Source organism: Capsicum annuum, chromosome 5 (assembly GCF_002878395.1).
Source record: "Capsicum annuum cultivar UCD-10X-F1 chromosome 5, UCD10Xv1.1, whole genome shotgun sequence".
Classification (NCBI taxonomy): domain Eukaryota; kingdom Viridiplantae; phylum Streptophyta; class Magnoliopsida; order Solanales; family Solanaceae; genus Capsicum; species Capsicum annuum.
Genome location: NC_061115.1, coordinates 11,580,322 through 11,601,461, shown reverse-complemented (window position 1 = coordinate 11,601,461; position 21,140 = coordinate 11,580,322).

Here is a 21,140-nt window from a genome sequence, read left to right as displayed (position 1 = left end):
ATGTTAAAGTATGGAATAATGTGTCTTCTAACAAAGAATATAGCTAAGCTGAAACTTTAGAAATTCTATCATGAAACTGAATTCTGAGCTAACTTGTCTTGCTGAGCATCAGGAAACTGATTCGTGCTAGGAGTTTAGATCTCACTTGAGATTTCCATGATACAATTATTAATATAGAACTGCGAATTGATAAATTATTCAGGCATGAATCATGCTCACACGGGTTCATATAGATTCATATACTAATATCTGATCTGAACTAAATTCTCTCACCATGTTCAAACCTAACTTGAATCACAACTTACTGCAAATAACATTATAACACTAGTATGAACCATGAGTTAAATACCCCAAGCATTTTCACAACTTTCCCCCTCTAAGATGATTCTTCTTATCACTTCCATGACTAACTCTTAACTCTTACTCTGGATTCACTAGCGCATATTGCATTCCTCCACTTACATCCCAACACGACATTCAATCCAATCATTATAACCACATATGAACTTCAAGGCAACACCCATAAAGGTTTACTCCTCCTAGTCTCTAAATCTCTATCAACAACAATATTCTTCCACTATTCTTAAGAACATAAACACAAAATTTTCAACTAACCACAACATATATTAAGGACTTGGACGCAATCTTTCTTCATACTTATAGCCTTAGATAAAATAAGCATACAACGATCTTTACTCAACAATAAAAATTCACTCTCTCCCATCTAAACAACTGTTCATCATCAATATCTCAACGTAGATAGAGGTATAGAAGGGCTAACACATAAGGACCTAAAGCACGGAAGAATACTATATATAACTTTAACACTTAACTAAGGCTTGCAGAATAGAACTTCAAAGGTATAGATTCATTAAAGAGATCTAAACTGGGGGCATACATGATCTAAACTGGATTCACTAGGATCATGAGGTTTTGAGAACTGATCATACCCTGGAAGATGAGTTCATACTTATCTTGAGCAGTTCAACATAAGATTGGAGTTCATAGATTTCTGAGGAATGAATCGAATCATAGACTGAAGTTGTTACTTACTTGAAACCAATAATGGATTTGAGTACACATAAAGTGTATAAGAATTGACCTTTGGAATGGATCTATCACACATGACATGAATCTGATGTGATAAATATTGAAATCCAAGGAATACTCTAGAGGAAGAAAGGATCAGTATCTCATCGCAACTCTTGTTGACATATAACGTAATCTAACTCACAAAACTTGGTTTGTTTTTTCACTCTACCATGTCCCCCTTAGTTCAAAGGTGACATTTTAAGTTTATGGAACCTTTTACTAACTCCAATCTAAACTGCAATCCCTTTACTCTAGAGTCTAGGGAATAATAATACCCATAAATAATAAACTTACCCTGAAAGACTACACCTTAAAGTGTAAAACCCACTTCTAATACTTCATTCTAAGATACAACTCTATCATTCTATGTCCCCAATATTCATCATCTAATAACTTTAACACTTACTAACTTAGAATCTTCATGAGTATCACCATACCATAAGTTCACACTAATTAGTTCTTCAACTAAACTTTCTATTAACTCAATCTTCAAAAAAATCAACTTAGGTTCCAATACTTAACACGGATATCTTCAAACCATACTACTTGCGTCATAGCCTACCAATATCGCATCTCAAATCTTATATCTCTAGACCATGAGAATCAAGAACATAACAAAAGGCTCAACACTATCCATAAAAACTCCTTAACTTGGCTATTTACAACACCATATAACATCTAACTAGTCTTTCTCCACGTAGCAACTCAACGGTACTACTAGCCATACACAACATGTCATAATCCTAAAAAATAATGCAACCCCATATTACCTTGGGCATACTTCTACATTATTCATACAACATCATACTTAATCTTAAATTAGTAAACTTACGTTCTTCCATTCACTGTTTCAAGCTTACTGGTTTACCTGGATACAGATAGCATCACTAACCAAGCAATCATTATTTCCACCTTGATGATTATCTTCTATTCAAACTTAGTGTCTAGTGCTCGACATGATTAACAACAAAACCTTATTTACTATTCTCACTTGGAACCCATAAAACAAAGCGTCAAGAAACACTAGCCAACTAGAATCTCATAACCACAATAATTGATCAATAATCATTTGGCCTATCTTATTTACAATCCATCAACACATCCTCCTTCTACACATCATTACTATCTCCTCTTTTTATGCAGCTAAACTTAGTTCATAGATATATAAGTTTCAACTAAACTCCCTTTTGAAATCTCAGAGAAGCCTAAATTAATAGCGCTCATCCACCAAGCACCATCTTGAATAACCTATACTTTTCTTACACAACAAACTCTGTCAATAACTCTTTCCATACTCTAAGCAAACAACAATTTACCTTAACTAATAACTCCTTCTCTACCTTTTAGTACAAGGACATACCACTTCATTACTAACTTAATCATATGCAAAAAGATTCGACTATATATATATATTCAATAAATCACACTTACCACCCTTTTTACCAATACACCTTTAAACGCCCACTTTCAACCAACACAAGAACAACAAGATAAATTACAAGTTGCTAGTGAATAGAAAGAGCCCTATACAACTTCATTAGACTTTTAGTTTCAACTAACATAATGATAAAAAGATTACAAGAGATAGAATGTAATGCCCCAAAAAATGGGTCCTGAGCATCACACGGTGCTTGAGGCTACAAGTAGCCCCAAGCTAACCCTTTGAGCCATTTTCATTCAGTTCAACACAAATCAACGGGGTTTCCATAAATAACCCTCAAATATCAACAGAGTAATCATCATCCCACAATAAAAGAATTTCAGAAAGATAACAAAATATGACTTATTAGTCAACTCCTAACATCCATACTAGTTTGACAAGCCTCTAAGAAAATCAATAAAACCCGTGAGCCATTGAGACATGCCCCAACTGACTCATACTCAGTTATCAAATGTAAACAATTTCGTGAAACCAACATCAGACATCACATCCTCGGAACATGAGGACTCACCACAATAGAGAATGTAGAATAGTGTGCCCGAAGAATCACAGTCGAACCTAGAACTGAGCACCTGAACCTATATTCTGAGAAAATGCAGCCCACATCCGAAGATGTGGATCAGCACCATGGAAAGGAACCGAGTATAAGGGGGTGTATGCAGTTTTATAAACATCATTATCATAAATATTTATAAGAAATATGCAGGATGAATGAAAGACTCACATAGCCCGAAGAAAATCATCATAATCATGAGAGGATAAAATAAGTACAATAACACTTGTGACTCATCATATAATTTATCAATCACTTTCAGTTCATCAAGAATATCAATTTCCATAATGTAAATATCATTTTTTCTTTTGAAAGAATAACTTTCACAATTCCACTTTCAAATCACTTCACCATTCACCATAGACACAAGGAAACACACACACACTGGGAGATCCTATAATTGACATAAATCATGTAAGCTACATGGAGTCCAACGTACAACCCATGTTGGGGAGAGCTGTGCTATCCTTGCCATCGGAGTAGGACTATCGATATCAAATCCACACAAACCAGTGATCACTATATAAATCAGCCTCAGGCTCACTCCTATGGAGGCACATAGTTCAAGGAAAGTAAGGTCGCTTTATACCTCCCACTAGGTGCTAAAGATTTCTCTCGGACTTAGCTCAGATCATTTCAAAGACAATCCACAACAAAACAATTTCAGTAATATATAAATATACATCGGGAGCCATCATGCTTCCCCTCTATCAAAATCTACCACGTTGTGGATTTCTTTCACACTCGAGTTCAAAACAACTCCATTAAGACCAAAACGTCAAATCTTTCAAAATATCTCAAATATTCAACCTCAACGTGCTTATAACACACACTTTCTAAAAAAAACATAATTTTCAACGGGGATTCACGACCCAAATATCAAAATCATGATAAATATTGTTCAATATTCATGCTTTATATCACCACACATGTAAATTCATCTTTCAAAATCATAAACATCAAGATTTCATAATAATCATCATAAGATATGAGTTTATGCTTCAAATTCATAAAAATCAAATAAAAATTATGTCTTTCTAAAGAAAATTACTTCTGGACACAAGAACAAAAGAGAGTTCTTGTTGAAAAACCCCACATACCTTGCATGATGAACTTTAGATCGATACTCGTTTTTGAGATGTTAATCGTGCCTTTGAATGATGGTTTTTGGAGTTCTTGAACTACGAACTTGGAATCTTGAATAAATTTGCAGAATTAATGGTGAACTTTGGAGGTTCTTGATGTTCTAGAACTAGGAACTTGGAATCTTCAATAAATTTGCAGAATTAATGGTGAACTTTGGAGGTTCTTGAAGTTGGATGTAGGAGCTTAGGGTTTTCTTTTTGAGGGAATTTGATGAAATATAACATATAATGCTTGTAATAGGATTTAATAAAGCGTTTGGACTGATTTTGGGTTAGGGAAAATGACCAAAACGCCCCTAAAAATCAAATAATTCTCGAATCTGTCTTTTGGTGGACTGTTTTGATAGTCTGAAGTAGATCAACCATAACGTTTTATTCCGATTTTCAAATTGGATGAAACCAATTTCATTAGAAAGAGGACTCTCATATCTTTCCGTTGATATATAGTATCTCACCCATATCATTGTGTACGAGGAGTGATGATCATTTGAAGTTGACCCAAAAATTTACTTTTGATAGGCTGAAGTAGATCCACCATAACCTTTTGCTCCAATAGACAAATTGGATGAAACCAATTTCATTGGAAAGAGGACTCACAGAGCATTCCGTTGATATATTGTAGATCACCCAGATCATTATGTACAAGGATTTATGATCATTTAAAGTTGGAGCAAAAATACATCAGGCCTCAGTACATTTTCCTGCACGTTTTACTGTTCACTAATATTCGCTGTTCTATCGGAATATTCATAACTCTTCGCTCGGGTGTCCGTTTTGGATGATCCACATATAGTTGGAAAACTTATTAGATAATCTATGAAATGGTGGGTCATAATATAATTCATTTAGCATGGAAAATTTATAATTCTTTCTAGATGATAGAACCCAACACATTTACGCACAAAATTTCAACGAAAAATTTCCCGGGGTATTATATCATCCCCCCTTGGAAACATTCATCCTTGAATGATGCTAGACATGCCAAGATTAGATAGGGAATAGAGCATATAGCTGAAACTATTCATTAGACTCATCACCACATCGTTTCTCACTCTGAATGCAACATAGAATGCAAAAATTCAAGAAACTACAGCTGAACACATAATAAATGACAGCTGAACTGCTGTAACTTTTATCAAAAGTGCATGATTTTGGAAAGAATGGTACCTTCGGTTTGATCGAAGTTCGCAGAAAATAGGTGCGGGTACTTGGATCTCATATCCGCCTCAGCTTCCCAAGCTGCACCCTCGACAGATTTGTTTCGCCACAACACCTTGACCAAGGGAACTTCTTTGTTCCTTAGTCTTCGGACATTGAAATCAAGAATCTCAATAGGAATCTCATCAAAAGAAAGATTTTCTTGAATGTCAGCACTCACAGAGGAATCCATTACCACAGCATCGCTAATATTCTTTCTAAGCATGGAGACATGGAATATTGGATGAACAGAGGACAACTCGGAAGGTAACTAAACTTCATAAGCTACCTTACCAACACGGCTAAGAATTTTTTAAGGACCAACATAACGGGGACTAAGCTTCCCCTTCTTTCCGAATCTCTTCACCCCCTCATGGGTGAAATTTTCAGATACACTAGCTCACCAACTTCAAACTCAAGGTCTCTCCTTCTAACATCCGCATATGACTTCTGACGACTCCGCAGTTTTCAACCTTTCCCTAATCAACTTAACTTTTTCCATAGCCTCAAATACCGAATCAGGACCACTCACAGCTGCTTCACCCACCTCGAACCAACCTATGGGTGATCTACACTTCCTCCCATATAAGGCTTCAAACAGAGCCATGCCAATACTAGAGTGAAAACTGTTATTGTAAGCAAACTCTATCAACGGTAAGTGATCATCCCAAATTCCCTTAAAGTCAAGTGCACAAGCTCTCAACATATCCTCTAAGGTCTGGATGGTCTGCTCAGCCTGACCATCGGTCTGTGGATCAAAAGCGAAACTTAAAAGCACTTGGGTACCAAGACCCTTCTGAAAAGCTTTCTAAAATTGTGAAGTGAACTGAGTACCCCTATCAAAAATGATAGACAACGGAACTCCATGCAGTCTGACTAGCTCTTGGATATACAATCTAGCATAATCCTCTGTAGTATATGAAGTATGAACAGGCAAACAATGAGCAGACTTAGTCAACCTATCAAAAACAACCCAAATGGAATCATGATGGCGTCAGGAAGGAGGCAAACCAATCACGAAGTCCATATTTATCTCTTCCCACTTCCAGGTCGGAATATTAAACTCTTGCATCATACCACCAGGTCTTTGGTGTTCAACCTTCACCTGTTGGAATGTTGCACACTTAGCTACAAACACTGCTATATCTTTCTTCATGCCACTCAACCAATAGATTTCCCGTAAGTTTTGGTACATCTTGGTGGCACCAGGATGAATAGAATATCACGTCCCGTGCACTTCAACCATAATCTTCTGTCTTAGATCAACATTTGGGACACACAATCTACCCTGCAATCTCAACACACCATCTCCCCCTTGGAAGAAAACCTCTACTTTTTGGTCCTTGACTGACTCCTTCAGTCTGACCAAACTAGCATCTAAGCATTGCTTTTCCTTGACTTTCGAAACCAAGGAGGATTCGGAACTACTCTGAATCCCTATACTACCTGCAGTAGAGTCAAACAACCTAACCCCCAATCTAGCCAAATAATGTATAGCACGAGCCAACACTTTCTTACCTTCTACCATATGCAAAACACTACCCATGGACACTCTACTTAGGGCATCCGCCACAATATCGGCCTTGCCCAGATGGTACAACACACTCATATCATAGTCCTTTAACAATTCTAACCATCGTCTCTTCCTAAGATTCAATTCTCTCTGGGTAAACACATATTACAGAGTCTTATGATCAGTGAAAACATAAACATGGACACCATACAAATAGTGTCTCCAAATTTTCAAAGCAAACACAACAGCAGCCAACTCAAGGTCATGGGTGGGGTAATTTATCTCATAGGGTTTCAACTGTCTAGAAGCATAAGTTATCACATTACCCTTCTGCATTAATACATAACCCAACCCAACTCTCAAAGCATCACAGTACACCACAAAACCATCAACACCATCAAGCAAAGTGAAAACAGGGGCTAAAGTGAGTCGAGTCTTCAACTCTTGAAAACTCTTCTCACAAGATTTGGACCACAAAAACCTTACTTTCTTTTGGGTCAACCGAGTTATAGGAGATGCTATAGTGGAGAAACACTCAACAAAACGGTGGTAATGGCTAGCTAAACCCAAGAAACTACGGATATCAGTCAGAGAAATAGGTCTAGGCCAATTTCTAACAGCTTCGGTCTATTGGGGATCAACTCTAATATCCTCAAAAGAAAAAATATGACCCAGAAAAGCAACCGACCTTAGCCAAAACTCACACTTACAAAACTTGGCAAACATCTTGTCATATCTAATGGTTTACAAGACAGTTCGAAGATGATCAGAATGTTCACCCTCACTACGGGAGTACACCAGTATATTATCAATGAACACTATGACAAACATATCTAGATATGGTCTAAAATCTCTATTCATGAGGTCCATGAAAGATGCTGGGATATTAGTTAACCCGAAAGACATAACAAGAGACTCAAAATGGCCATAACCAGTTTGGAAAATGATTTTCGAGATGTTACACTCCCTAACTTTGAGTTGATGATAGCTGGAACGAAGGTCTATCTTTGAGAAATAACTTGCACCTTGCAATTGGTCAAACAAATCATCTATTCTCAGAAGGGAGTAATTATTTTTTACGATGACTTTATTCAGTTGGAGGTAATCAATGCACATATGCAAAGAGCTATCTTTTTTTCTCACAAACAACACAGGAGCACCCCAAGAAGAAACACTGGGTCTTATGAAACCCTTATCTAGTAGATCTTTGAGTTGCTCTTTCAACTCCTTATGTTCTGCAGGGGCCATACCATAAGAAGGAATAGAAATGGGCTGAGTATCAGGAAGAAGATCAATTTCGAACACTATCTCTCTATCAGGAAGTATCCCTGGGAGATCATCCGGATAGACATCAAAAACTCATTGACGACATTAACAGACTGGAGAGTTAGAGTCTCAGACTTAGTGTCTTTGACTCTAGCTAAATAGTAAATACACCCCTTGGAAATAAGCTTTCTAGCTTTGAGGTAAGAGATAAAATGACTCTTGGGTGGCACATAATTCCCAGACCACTCAAACAGAGATGCACCCGGAAACTGAAACTTGACAACTCGGGTCCGACAATAAATAGAGGCATAAGAAGAATACAACTAGTCCATACCCAGAATCACATTAAAATCTACCACGTCTAACTCAATTAGATCAGCCAACAAGACTCATGGAGGCATATTTTTGAAAGAGGAGAGCATGAATCAATAGCAGAGAGAGACACTTTAAGCACGATAGACTTCAGAAAGAAAGAATCACACTTTTTCCTAAAACATCTTGTAGCCTCTTGCTCATAGATGTGGCGTGCAACACACCGATGATCAAGACTCTACTTAACACGGCTTGTCAGACTCCGTAGAACACCTTAAAACCTAAGGCTTTGATACCAAGTTTGTAACTCCCCAGAAAATGGGTCCTGGAGAGTCACACGGTGCTTGAGGCTATGAGTAGCCCCAAACTAACCCTTTGAGTCATTTTCATTCAGTTCAACACAAATCAATGGGGTTTCCATAAATAACCCTTAAATATCAATAGAGTAATCATCATCCAAAAATAAAAGAATTTTAGAAAGATAACAAAATACGACTTATTAGTCAACTCCCAACATCTATAATAGTTTGACAAGCCTCTAAGAAAATCAATAAAACCAGCGAGCCATTGAGATATGCTCCAACTAACTCATACTAAGTTATCAAATGTAAATAATTCCGTGAAATAAATATCAGACATCACGTCCTCGGAACATGAGGATTCACCACTATAGAGGATGTAGAACAGTGTGCCCGAAGAATCACTGTCGAACTTAGAATTGAGCACCTGAACCTACATTCCAAGAAAATGCACCATGGAAAGGAACCGAGTATATGGGGGTGTATGCAGTTTTATAAACATCATCATCATAAATATTTATAAGAAATATGCAGGATGTATGAAAGACTCACATAGCTCGAAGAAAATCATCATAATCATGAGAGGATGAAATAAGTACAATAATACATGTTAGTCATCATATAATTTTTCAATCACTTTCAGTTCATCAAGAATATCAATTCTCATAATGTAAATATCATTTAAATTTTTTGAAAGAATAACTTTCACAATTCTACTTTCAAATCACTTCACCATTCACCATAGACACAAGGAAACACACACACTAGGAGATCCTATATCCAACATAAACTATGTGAGCTACTTGGAGTCCAACGTACAACACACGTTGGGGAGAGCCATCCTATCCTTGGCATCGGTGTAGGACTATCGATATCAAATCCACCCAAACTAGTGATCACTATATAAATCTACCTTAGGCTCACTCCTACGGAGGCACATAGTTCTAGCGTAGTAAGGTCGCTTTATACATCCCACTCGGTGCTAAAGATTTCTCCCGAACTTAGCTAAGATCATTTCCAAGACAATCCACAACAAAAAAATTTCAGTAATATATAAATATACATCGGGAGCCATCATGCTTTCCATCTATCAAAATCAACCATGTTGTGGATTTTTTTCACATTCAAGGTCAAAATAACTCCATTAAGACCAAAACGTCAAATCATTTAAAATATCTTAAATATTCAACACCAGCGTGCTTATAACACACACTTTCTAAAAAAAACATAATTTTCAATGGGGATTCACGACCCATATATCAAAATCATGATAAATATCATTCAAGATTCATGCTTTATATCACCACACATGTAAATTCATCTTTCAAAATCATAAACATCAAGATTTCATAATAATCATCATAAGATATGGGTTCATGCTTCAAATTCATAAAAATCAAATAAAAATCATGCCTTTCTAAAGAAAATTACGTTTGGGCACAAGAACAAAAAAGAGTTCTTGTTGAAAAACCCCACATACCTTGCATGATGAACTTTAGATCGATACTCATTTTTGAGATGTTAATTGTGCCTTTGAAAGATGATTCTTGGAGTTCTTGAACTACGAACTTGGAATCTTGAATAAATTTGCAAAATTAATGGTGAACTTTGGAGGTTCTTGATGTTCTTAACCTAGGAACTTGGAATCTTCAATAAATTTGCAGAATTAATGGTGAACTTTGGAGGTTCTTGAAGTTGGATGTTGGAGCTTAGGGTTTTCTTTTTGAGGGAATTTGATGAAATATAACATATAATTCTTCTAGTAGGCTTTAATATAGGGTTTGGACAGATTTTGGGTGAGGGGGGATGACCAAAACACCCCTAAAAATCAAATTATTCTCGAATTTGTCCTTTGGTGAACTATTTTGATAGTCTGAAGTAGCCCAACCATAACATTTTACTCCGATATTTGAATTGGATGAAACCAATTTCATTAGTAAGAGGACTCTCATATATTTCCATTGATATATAGTACCTCACCCAGATCATTATGTACAAGGAGTTTTGATTGTTTGAAGTTGACCCAAATATTTACTTTTGTTAGACTGAAGTTGATCGACCATAACTTTTTGCTCTAATAGACAAATTGGATGAAACCAACTTCATTTGAAAGAGGACTCGTAGAGGTTTCCATTGATATATATTAGAACACCCAGATCATTATGTACAAGGAGTTATAATCTTTTAAAGTTGGAGCAAAAATACGCCAGGCCTCAGTACTTTTTCCTGCACGTTTTACTGTTCACTACTATTCACGGTTCGATCGAAATGTTCATAACTCATGGCTCGGGTGTCCTTTTTGGATGATCCACATATCGTTCGAAAGCTTATTTGATAATCTACGCAATGGTGGGTCATAATCTAAGTCATTTTTTTATGGAATTCATTCTAGAAGATAGAACCCAACACATTTACGCACAAAATTTCAACGAAAAATTTCCCAGGGTATTACATAGAAACTTGACACATAATATTCAATGATATAAGAATACATATATTACTCTATCTTAACTGATCAACTCTTAAGAATGAGGGAATAACTTTAAACTTGAGGGGCTTATATAATATTAGAAGGCTCCTCTTAAGCTATTTTGTGAGACTTCTGAAAACTTTTTGCTAGCAAGTTTGAGAGCATTATATGGGGAGGAACTAGAGCTTGCAGAACATGATATCTCAAGAATAATACATAGATAGGGAAGTATAGTTTTATATTATGAATTATGAGGAGGAATCTGAAAACACCTCTGACTTGGGGTTAGTGCACGACTTTTATAAACATGGATAAAGCACTTCAATCTTAAAAACTCAAAAGCACTAATGGGATACTTTCTAGCTCACCTAAAATCCTATAACTATCTATAGAGATTGTCTAAGAAAGTACAATTTGTACAGATTTAAGCTTGACTATTTTTGATATCTTGAAAATATGGCAGAGATGGCCTGAATAGAGTTGGATGAGAATTTGTATAAGTTTCTTAGAGAAATTTTCTATAGCATGATCTGAGACTTAAAAAAATGGAGACATTTCCTAAATGCCTTGTAGCCTCTCAAAAAAAAAGTACAGACGTCTCCGTACCATTATGCAAGACTCTACTAGACACAACTTCTCAAACACCCTAGGACTTTTGAACTCTATGCTCTGATACCAAGTTTGTAACGCTCCAAAAATGAGTCTCGAGATATCATACGGTTCTTAGGGTGACAAGTGATCCCAAGCTAACCCTTCTACTGGCATACTTACAAGAAACTGAATAAAATACATAAATCTGAATAAAATCAGCGAAAACATAAAAAAAACACTTCTAAACTGGATCAATACAACACTGAATTTATAAGATTACAACTTTGCTATTACAAACCAATCTAAAATAGAATACAGCAACACTGTTGACTGTATATGAAGCCTCTACTAGTACTGATTATAGGTAGCTAGGTCATTACTCCTAACTTTCTCAACTCAATATGACTAAATAAGGAAAACACAATACTTCTCAAACTATATAACTAACTCGAGCCCTTGAATCAAAAGGACTCATCACCTGCTGCCTGGAAGATGTGAACTGACAGAATACGGTGTATGCTCTACAACTTGTACCGATATTATAGGGCAATGTAGCACATAGACATATATGTGGATCAGTACTTTGAGGATGTACGGAGTACATGGGGGTGTATGCAATAGATAAACAATATCATTAATCTTTATAGAAATCATGCATGCTGATATAAATGACTCACATAGCTTGAGCAAAAATTGATATCTAAATCTCATGAATCATGAACAAGGAAGCATTAGTATAAATCTCATGAGTCATTACACTTTATTCTAAAATCTGTATCATCTTTCTATTCTCAATTTATCTGGATGAAATCTTAAAATAATAACTTTCAGGACATTCACTTTAATCTTATGAAAATAAGGGACTTCTTTTGAAACTTAAGAATTATAGCACTTTAGGAAACTTAGGACATGGGACTCAAAGACTGTAGCACTTTTAGAGACTTTGGGACTTAAAACTTTGGAAATCTTAAAAATATTAACTTTCAAAAGATATACTAAGACTTTAAATCTATAAACTATTTAAACAGTAGGGGTCTTCTTTTGAAACATAAGGATTATAGAACTTTGGGAATTTGGACACTCAAAGACTTGGTTTTGGGAACTTTAAGACTACAAAACTTTGGAGACTTGGAGACTATGGAAACTTGGGAGTTTCTTCTAAAAGACATAAATCATGTGAGCTGACATAGAGTCCAACGTCTTGCCCATATTGGGGAGAGCTATTCTACCCTTGTCATTGGAATAGAACCTTAACTTTAGTGATCACTATCTTAACCCACTTGGGGTAAATCAAATCCTATGGTGGCTCATAGTTCTGGGGCATGAGACCTTAGAATCATACCCAACTTGATGGTAAATACTACTCTCATGCTTAAGCTCAGAACTTTTAGGAAATCCACCTTAAAATAACTCAAGGGTCTATAATGAAGGCCAATTATACTTCTCTTTGATTTGAATCATAAACTGTAAGGATAATATGGATTGCTATCTTATCTTAGAGTTTAAATATCAAAACTTGCTTAAAATCATCTTCCTTGAACACCAACACTAAAATGCAGGGATTATAACCCATACTCAAAATCATGTCAAATCACATTGTACTTCATACTTGCAATAATATCATCAAAAATACTTTATCAAATCTTAATCTTTACTCTTCAATTCCAAATCATGCAAATATATCGAAACTCAAATGATTATGGTTACACAATAAAACTTAGTTATTAATACTATTTTAGAAATACTTGGTAATAGAAATTCATGAAGAAACATGCAAGTCATGGGATAAAATTACAATTTAAACTATAATAGATAGGGTAAATACACAATTCAAGAATTTAATAATTTATAATCTCATTAACTTGAAACAAAGTAGATTAGACATATCCTCCACTTAAAACATGAAATTCTTTAAGAAAAACCAACTCTTTGGGCACAAGAATGAAAGGAGTGTTCTTGTTCAAAATCCACATATCTTAATGGTGATGATATTGTTGAAACATTGGACCTTCAAGCTTGATTGAAAGAATCCTTATAGAGAACTTTGAATTCGGAACTTAAGTTCTTAATTCTTGAAAGGCAAACTTAGATTTTATTCTTGGGAAGAGGGGAAGGGTTTTGGATTGTAAATTGACTGATTTTGCGCTTAGGGATTGTAATTATGTGCTAAAAAATCCCTTATAATGATTTGTTGTGAATAGGGTAGGTTTAGGGGTGTGAAATGACTTCAACACCCTTGATATAAGTCAAAACGGAGTGTTTTGGGCACTTCTCATTGACTTAGGCAGCGCACAAGTAATTGCAAAAGCTAAGGAGGGTGACGCTGTGCCAATCGTATAAGTTTGGTTGGGTGACGCCTAACCAATCGCATACCTTTATTGCCTCTCACAAAAATGGGCATAACTTTTTGCTTGGGTATTGGATTAAGGCAAAATTGGTATTGTTGGAAAGCTAATTCGATTCTCTACAATTTGGTGGGTTTAAATATTCCAAAATACCACATATACATCAAGTTATACTCATTCAAATATGACCATATCAAAATCAAATTCTAAAACTTGAAGGATTCATAAGCTCTTAGCTTGCACTACCTTAAGTGACTCCTATAAACACGTTAAACACATCATAAGATCTCTTATAACTAGGATACTCCTTGTAAGTCATGTACTCAAGTATGAATTATAAGATTAGAGGTTGCACACATAGAAAGAACGATTTGTTTTCTAGTTTAAAAGTATACAGGGTATTACATCTAATAGACTTGCATGGTATTTCAATTATACCAAACCATAACCACTACACCAATTTAACTCAAAATTTCATTTATAATAAAAAACCATAGCCCCCATGGGCATCCCAAAATATCTTTACCTTTTTACCATTTAATGCAAAGCATTATTTTAAATGATATGTTAAATTATGAAAATCCTTATTCAAATCCAAAATTTTGATGTGGGTTGAGGTTCATGTCATTACCATGCCAAGAATTCATTAACTTTGTGAAACCATATTCTATATATAACAATGAAACCCAAATTCAATTAACCATCCACCATTAAAACCGTGTAGAAACCATTACAATAAGAAAAAAATAATGCAAGAGTATAACCACCAAAAACCCTCAACACTAGTTCGAATTAAACAACCAATAGATATGTTAATACCAAGTAATTTTATACAATAATATAATAAGTAAAACAGGGAGTGTCCAACATGCCTTTCTGATGGAAGGAATTTGAGAACAACTTGAATCCTTAACTTCGAAGATTGAACCCTAGCTTGAAATAAATATAAGGACTTGGATGTATATCCCAAACCCTTAATGGTCACTTGATGTGAAATTATTGAGAAGGAAGCTTAATCTTTAACTCTTCTTACAACTTTAGGCTTGGAGGTTGGGTGTAATGACCTAGGACTACCCCCTAGTCATCACACGATGCTTAAAACCCCGAAGGACCACAAGCTAACCCATGACTGATATCTACTGTGAGCATTGAATAATAATACTGTAATAATTACAAAATAATGGGCTGAAATAACATAAGGTTCAAAAGATCTAAAATATTGATAATGAAGTATAATATTTAAATATTAAATACTGTCTAAATCTAGTCTGAAAGCCTCTAACTGAAATATTCTGAAAGTGGAGTTGATGGGACAATCCCCCAACTAACTAGATCTACTAAAATACTGCTAAGCTGACATACTGAAGTAAAAGCATATCCTCAATAGATAAGGATTCACTGCCAAATTTGCTACTATTGGCTGAATCTGGCTAAGCACGGTCAGGAACCTGAGCGTCCGAACCTATAATATGAAACATCATAGTATAGAAAAGTATACGTCAGTGTGTGGGAATATACTGGTATGCTAGATGAGGTAAGGCTGAATGCAAGGGTTCATATGCATGAATAATAACTGACTCAATGATATGCAAGAGCTGGATTAGCATATATGGAGGATCTATAACTACTGAACATACTGTGCATACTGTAACTGAGTATAGTAGAACCAAATCTGATAACTGATAAATGAATTATACTAACAATCTGAGATCACTTATAATTTGAATTACTGATAATTGAGTGACTGTATCTGACAGTCTTGATTCTATAGAACTGAACTCAGTTCTATTCTAAAGACTGAGACCAAAACTAAAATTGTGGAAGGTAATCATCTAACTGACATATGCCAATCTAAACTAATATAGGTCTAATATGTAACCCTAATTTAAAGGGTTCTAGTACCATCCCATGGGTAAAGACAAGTAAAGAGTAACCCTTTACTGGTAGGTTACCTAAATAAGAATGGTGGTACCCTCTACTGGTACGTAGAGCTCCATATCAACCCTCAACTAGAAGGTTTGATTTCTCAACCTACACTGGCTACGTAGTTCTGGAACACAAAGATTGCTTCTAAAGATCACACCCTCTGCTAGCAGGTGAGCCCTCATCTTTTGGTTAACACAGTATTGAATCCTACTCCCAACTGATAGACACTGAACTGAGTATTCTGAACTAGAATGGATTGATACTGAGATTACTAAGTATTCCTAAGTTCTGTAACTGACTAAGTTCTACTGAATTTTGTAAGGGACTGATAGAACTACTGATCGTGAGATAACTGATACTATTCTGTAACTAACACTGGCTCTAAGTAACAACTAAATTGTTGGGAATTAAATACCCCCAGGACTCGATTGCATGAAAAGTAAAGAAAAGCATAATCTTGAATAACATAACAATATTCACTTGGTCACAATTCATTCGTAGAGTCATTTCATCAAACACTTGTAATGCATTAACTTGAACATGAATGGGTAATATATGCTAGCATGCTATAATGGCATTATTTCATTCTCATAGACAACTTGTCAAACATATGGGAAGCATACATGGTTCATTAAATCATAAACACTTAGGGTTAACATGGATACAACAATTAACTTGCAAATTCTTGGATTATAACATGGGGATTACTCAATTCAACAGACACGCTATACAACATCATGGAATCTACCATTAATCATGGATTGAAACTCAATAAATGTAAAAACATGAACACTATCCAATTTCATATATGTAACATGAATCATAATTCTTGAAGCTTTAAAAATGGATTCTTTGACTCCGTGGGTGGAAGAGACCCGTAGATGAACATCTAACATACCTTAATTCATGAAATTCTTAGAGTTCTTGGAGAGATTCTTGGGATTAACCTTGATTCTTAAGAGCCAGAGTTTGCTTTCATGAGAGTGAATTATCTTTTTTATTTTGGAGAAAAGTGAATACTGAAGGGTTTAAACATTTTTAGGGCTTAAATCCCACATGTGGGTGGAAAAAATCATGGGAAAAGATTGTTTTAACCCTAGGCGTACTTTAATTTTTCATGATTTTTTTTTGATATGGAGACCTAGCGCGACGCATCACTATCACGCTAGACCACTGGAAAATGAAAACTAGGAAATTACATGGTGGCGCAATGAGGTGGTATCACATTGCCACTTTGTTTACGAACTGGAAGTGCACCGTGACATGGTGGAATCGCGTTGGTAGACTGGAAATTGACAATTGTGAACTAAGTCTATGGCTTGATGTGCCAATATCATAAAGCAATACTGCAAATTGACAATTTCTATTCTAACACACTCCGTGACGTGCTACTGGCCTGAATGATGATGTTTAACAACTGAAACTTAAAATCGCAATAAATTCTTACTTGATTGTTGGATTTAGGTGAATTTTATATCGTTGGACGGATAATTGAATTTCCTACGCAATGACAGGATAAAATCTGAAATTTAATGAGTATTTTAAAAATTTTATTTGGGATAACCCAAGTACTAAGGGTTAATCTAGGCTAGGGAAGTACGAGGTATTACAATATCTCCCCCTTGGGAACATTCATCCTTGAATATGGCTAGTTAAGCTTAGAGAGTACAGGAAGACTGTGTTTACGTACTAAACAAGATATGCACAACTGAAGCATGATTACATGGTTGGTCTGATAGACTAAAATTACATACTAAATATTCATATATAATGCATGATTGGATGGCTAATAATCAATTTATGAAATACATGACTGACATGAGGATAATGTGAAATACCAATTTTGTAATGATTCTGAATATTTGACTGAGTGGGTTTAAGGAAAACTATAATGTTGTATGAGACACCATCTAACTGAAAGACGACTGAATGACTTCGACACACTATTGAGGACTGAGTAACACATGGTATAAACTAAACTTCATGAACCATTTAGAGTGTAACATGAGTCATGAGAACTGAGCATACTGGGATACATGAATACGTGTGTCATGAACTGCATGACCTGATTTTGGAATTTCTAAACTTATGGAACCTGATTCATACTGTAAAGTGAACTGGAACTCCTTATACTAGGAACTATAAGCATGCATGGTTTTCTACCATGTGCTATACTACCATCTCCCCCTTAGCTTAAAGTCATCATTCTAAATCTATGGATAACTTAATAAACTCCAAACTAAACTGTCACCACTTTACTTCTAGAGTCTGAGATACAATAATACTCATAAATACTGAACTCATCCTGAAGGACTACTCTTGATAATGTAAGGTCCACTGCTAGTACTTTATTTTAATACACAATTCTTAGATTTCTATGGCCCCAACATCATCATATAGCAACATCAACACTGACAAATCTTAGAATTCTCACTCTTCTTTCTACTTGCTCAATTTTCAAAATTCAAACTTAGATTCTAAAACATAACATGGATATCCGCAAATCTTTAATAACCATACTACTTTCATCATGGCCTAAAAATATCACATCCACAACATATATTTCAAATCAACAAAATTAAGTTCTTACATACACTTCTTGAAGCCTACTAATTCAACTTTCATACAACTAGCCCCATGAAATATAATCTACTCAATTTCAAATAATTCTATTCCCATTTTACTGCTGCTAAACCACCAGGTCCTTGCTTTTAACTCTAGGTCATATGCTATTATAGGATTCTGAGGAGGGATCTAAAAGAACACCTGACTTTGACTAAATGCATGATTTTTCATGAATCATGAATAAAATCTTTCTTACTCATAGGGGTGATGATGGGATACTTTTAAGCCCGTATGAATTTCCATTACTTTGTGTAAGGAACTGCCTGAGAAATCTCTGTCTATAAGGATTGATCGATCTTGATTGTTTCTATTACCTTGAAAATAAGTCACATCTAGCAAGAATAGAGAAAGATGAGAATCTATGTAACTTTCTTAGAGGACCTTTCTATAGCACGATCTAAGACATAAAAGATGGGAAACTTATCCTAAAATATCTCATAGCATACTATCAATAAGTGTGGCGAACTACACACCCATGAACAAGACTCTACGTGATGCAGCTTTTCAGACTCCTTAGGACACTGTTGAACCTCCGGCTCTGATACAAGGTTTGTAGCAACCCAGGACTACCCCCTAGTAGTCACAGTGCTTACAACCATGAAGGACCATAAGCTAACTCATGACTGATCTCTATTTTGAGCACTGAATAATAACACTATAATAAATGCAGAATAATGGACTAAAATGCCATAAGATTCAAAACATCTAGAATACTAATAATGAATAGTTATAAATGAATCTGAAATACTATCTGAATCTAGTATGAAAGCCTCAAACTAAAACTTTTTGACAATGGAGTTGATAGGAAAATCCCCCAACTAACTCTATCTACTGAAATACTACTAAGCTGAAGTTCTGAAATAAAATCGTATCCTCGATAGATGAGGACTCACTGCTAAATCTGTTACTGCTGGCTGAATCTAGCTAAGTGCTGTAGAAACTTGAGTGTCTGAACCAATGATATGAAATATTACAGCATATGAAAGTATACGTCATTATGTGGGAATGTACTGGTTTGCTAAATTAGATAAGGATGAATGCAAGGGTCCATATGCATGAATAATAACTAACTAAATGATATATAAGAGCTGGATTAACATACATGAAGGATATGTAATTATTGAACATACTGTGCATATTGTATCTGAGTATACTGGAACTGAATCTGATAACTAAATTATACTGATAATTTGAATTACTGATAACTGAGTGACTGTGTCCAATAGTCCTGATTTTATAAAACTGAACTGAGTTCTAATCTAAAGACTGAGACCGAAACTAAAATTATTGGAGGTAATCATCTAATCGACATGCCCCAATCTGAACTAATAGGGGTAAAATATGTAACTCTAGTTGGAAGGGTTTTAGTACCTTGCCATGGGTAAAGTCAAGATGAAGAGTAAGCTTTTACGGGAGGGTTCTCTAAATGAGAATGGTGGTACCCTCTATTGGAAGGTAGAGCACCTCATCAACCCTCAACTGGTAGGTTTGATGTCTTAACCTACGCTGGCTATGTAGTTTTGTTTCACAAGGATTGCTTCTAAGGATCACATCCTATGCTAGCAGGTGAGCCCCCATCCTTGGAATCACTCGGTGAAGAATCCTACTCCCAATTGAAAAACACAAAATTGAGTATACTAACCTGGACTGGACTCATACTGAGATTATTGAGTTTTTCTAAGTTTTGTAACTGGCTAAGTTTTTATAAATTCTGTAAGGGAATGAGAGTACTACTTATTGCGACATGACTGATCTTATTCTGTAACTGAAACTGGCTCTAATTAACAACTAAATTATTGGGTATTAAATACCCCTAGGACTCGATAGTATGAAAAGTAAAGAAAAGCATAATATTGAATAACATAACAATGTTCACTTGATCACAATTCATTCATAGAGACATTTAATCAAACACTTGTAATGCATTAACTTTTACATGAATGGGGGAATACATGTTAACATGCTATAATTGCATTATTTCATTCTCATATACAATCTATCAAACACATGGGAAGCATAATTGATTCATTAAATCATAAATACTTAGGGTTAACATGGATACAACAATCAACTTGCAAATTCATGAATTATAACATGGGGATTACTTAATTCAACATACATTCTATACAACTTCATGGAATCTACCATTAATCATGGATTGAAACTAAATAAATATCAAAACATGAACACAATTCAATTTTATACATGTAAATCATGAATCATAATTCTTGAAGCTGTAAAAATGGATTCTTTGACTCCATGGCCGGAAGGGACCCATAGATGAACATCTAACATACCTTAATTCATGAGATTCTTAGATTTCTTGGAGAAATTCTTGGGATTGACCTTGATTCTTGAGAGCTAG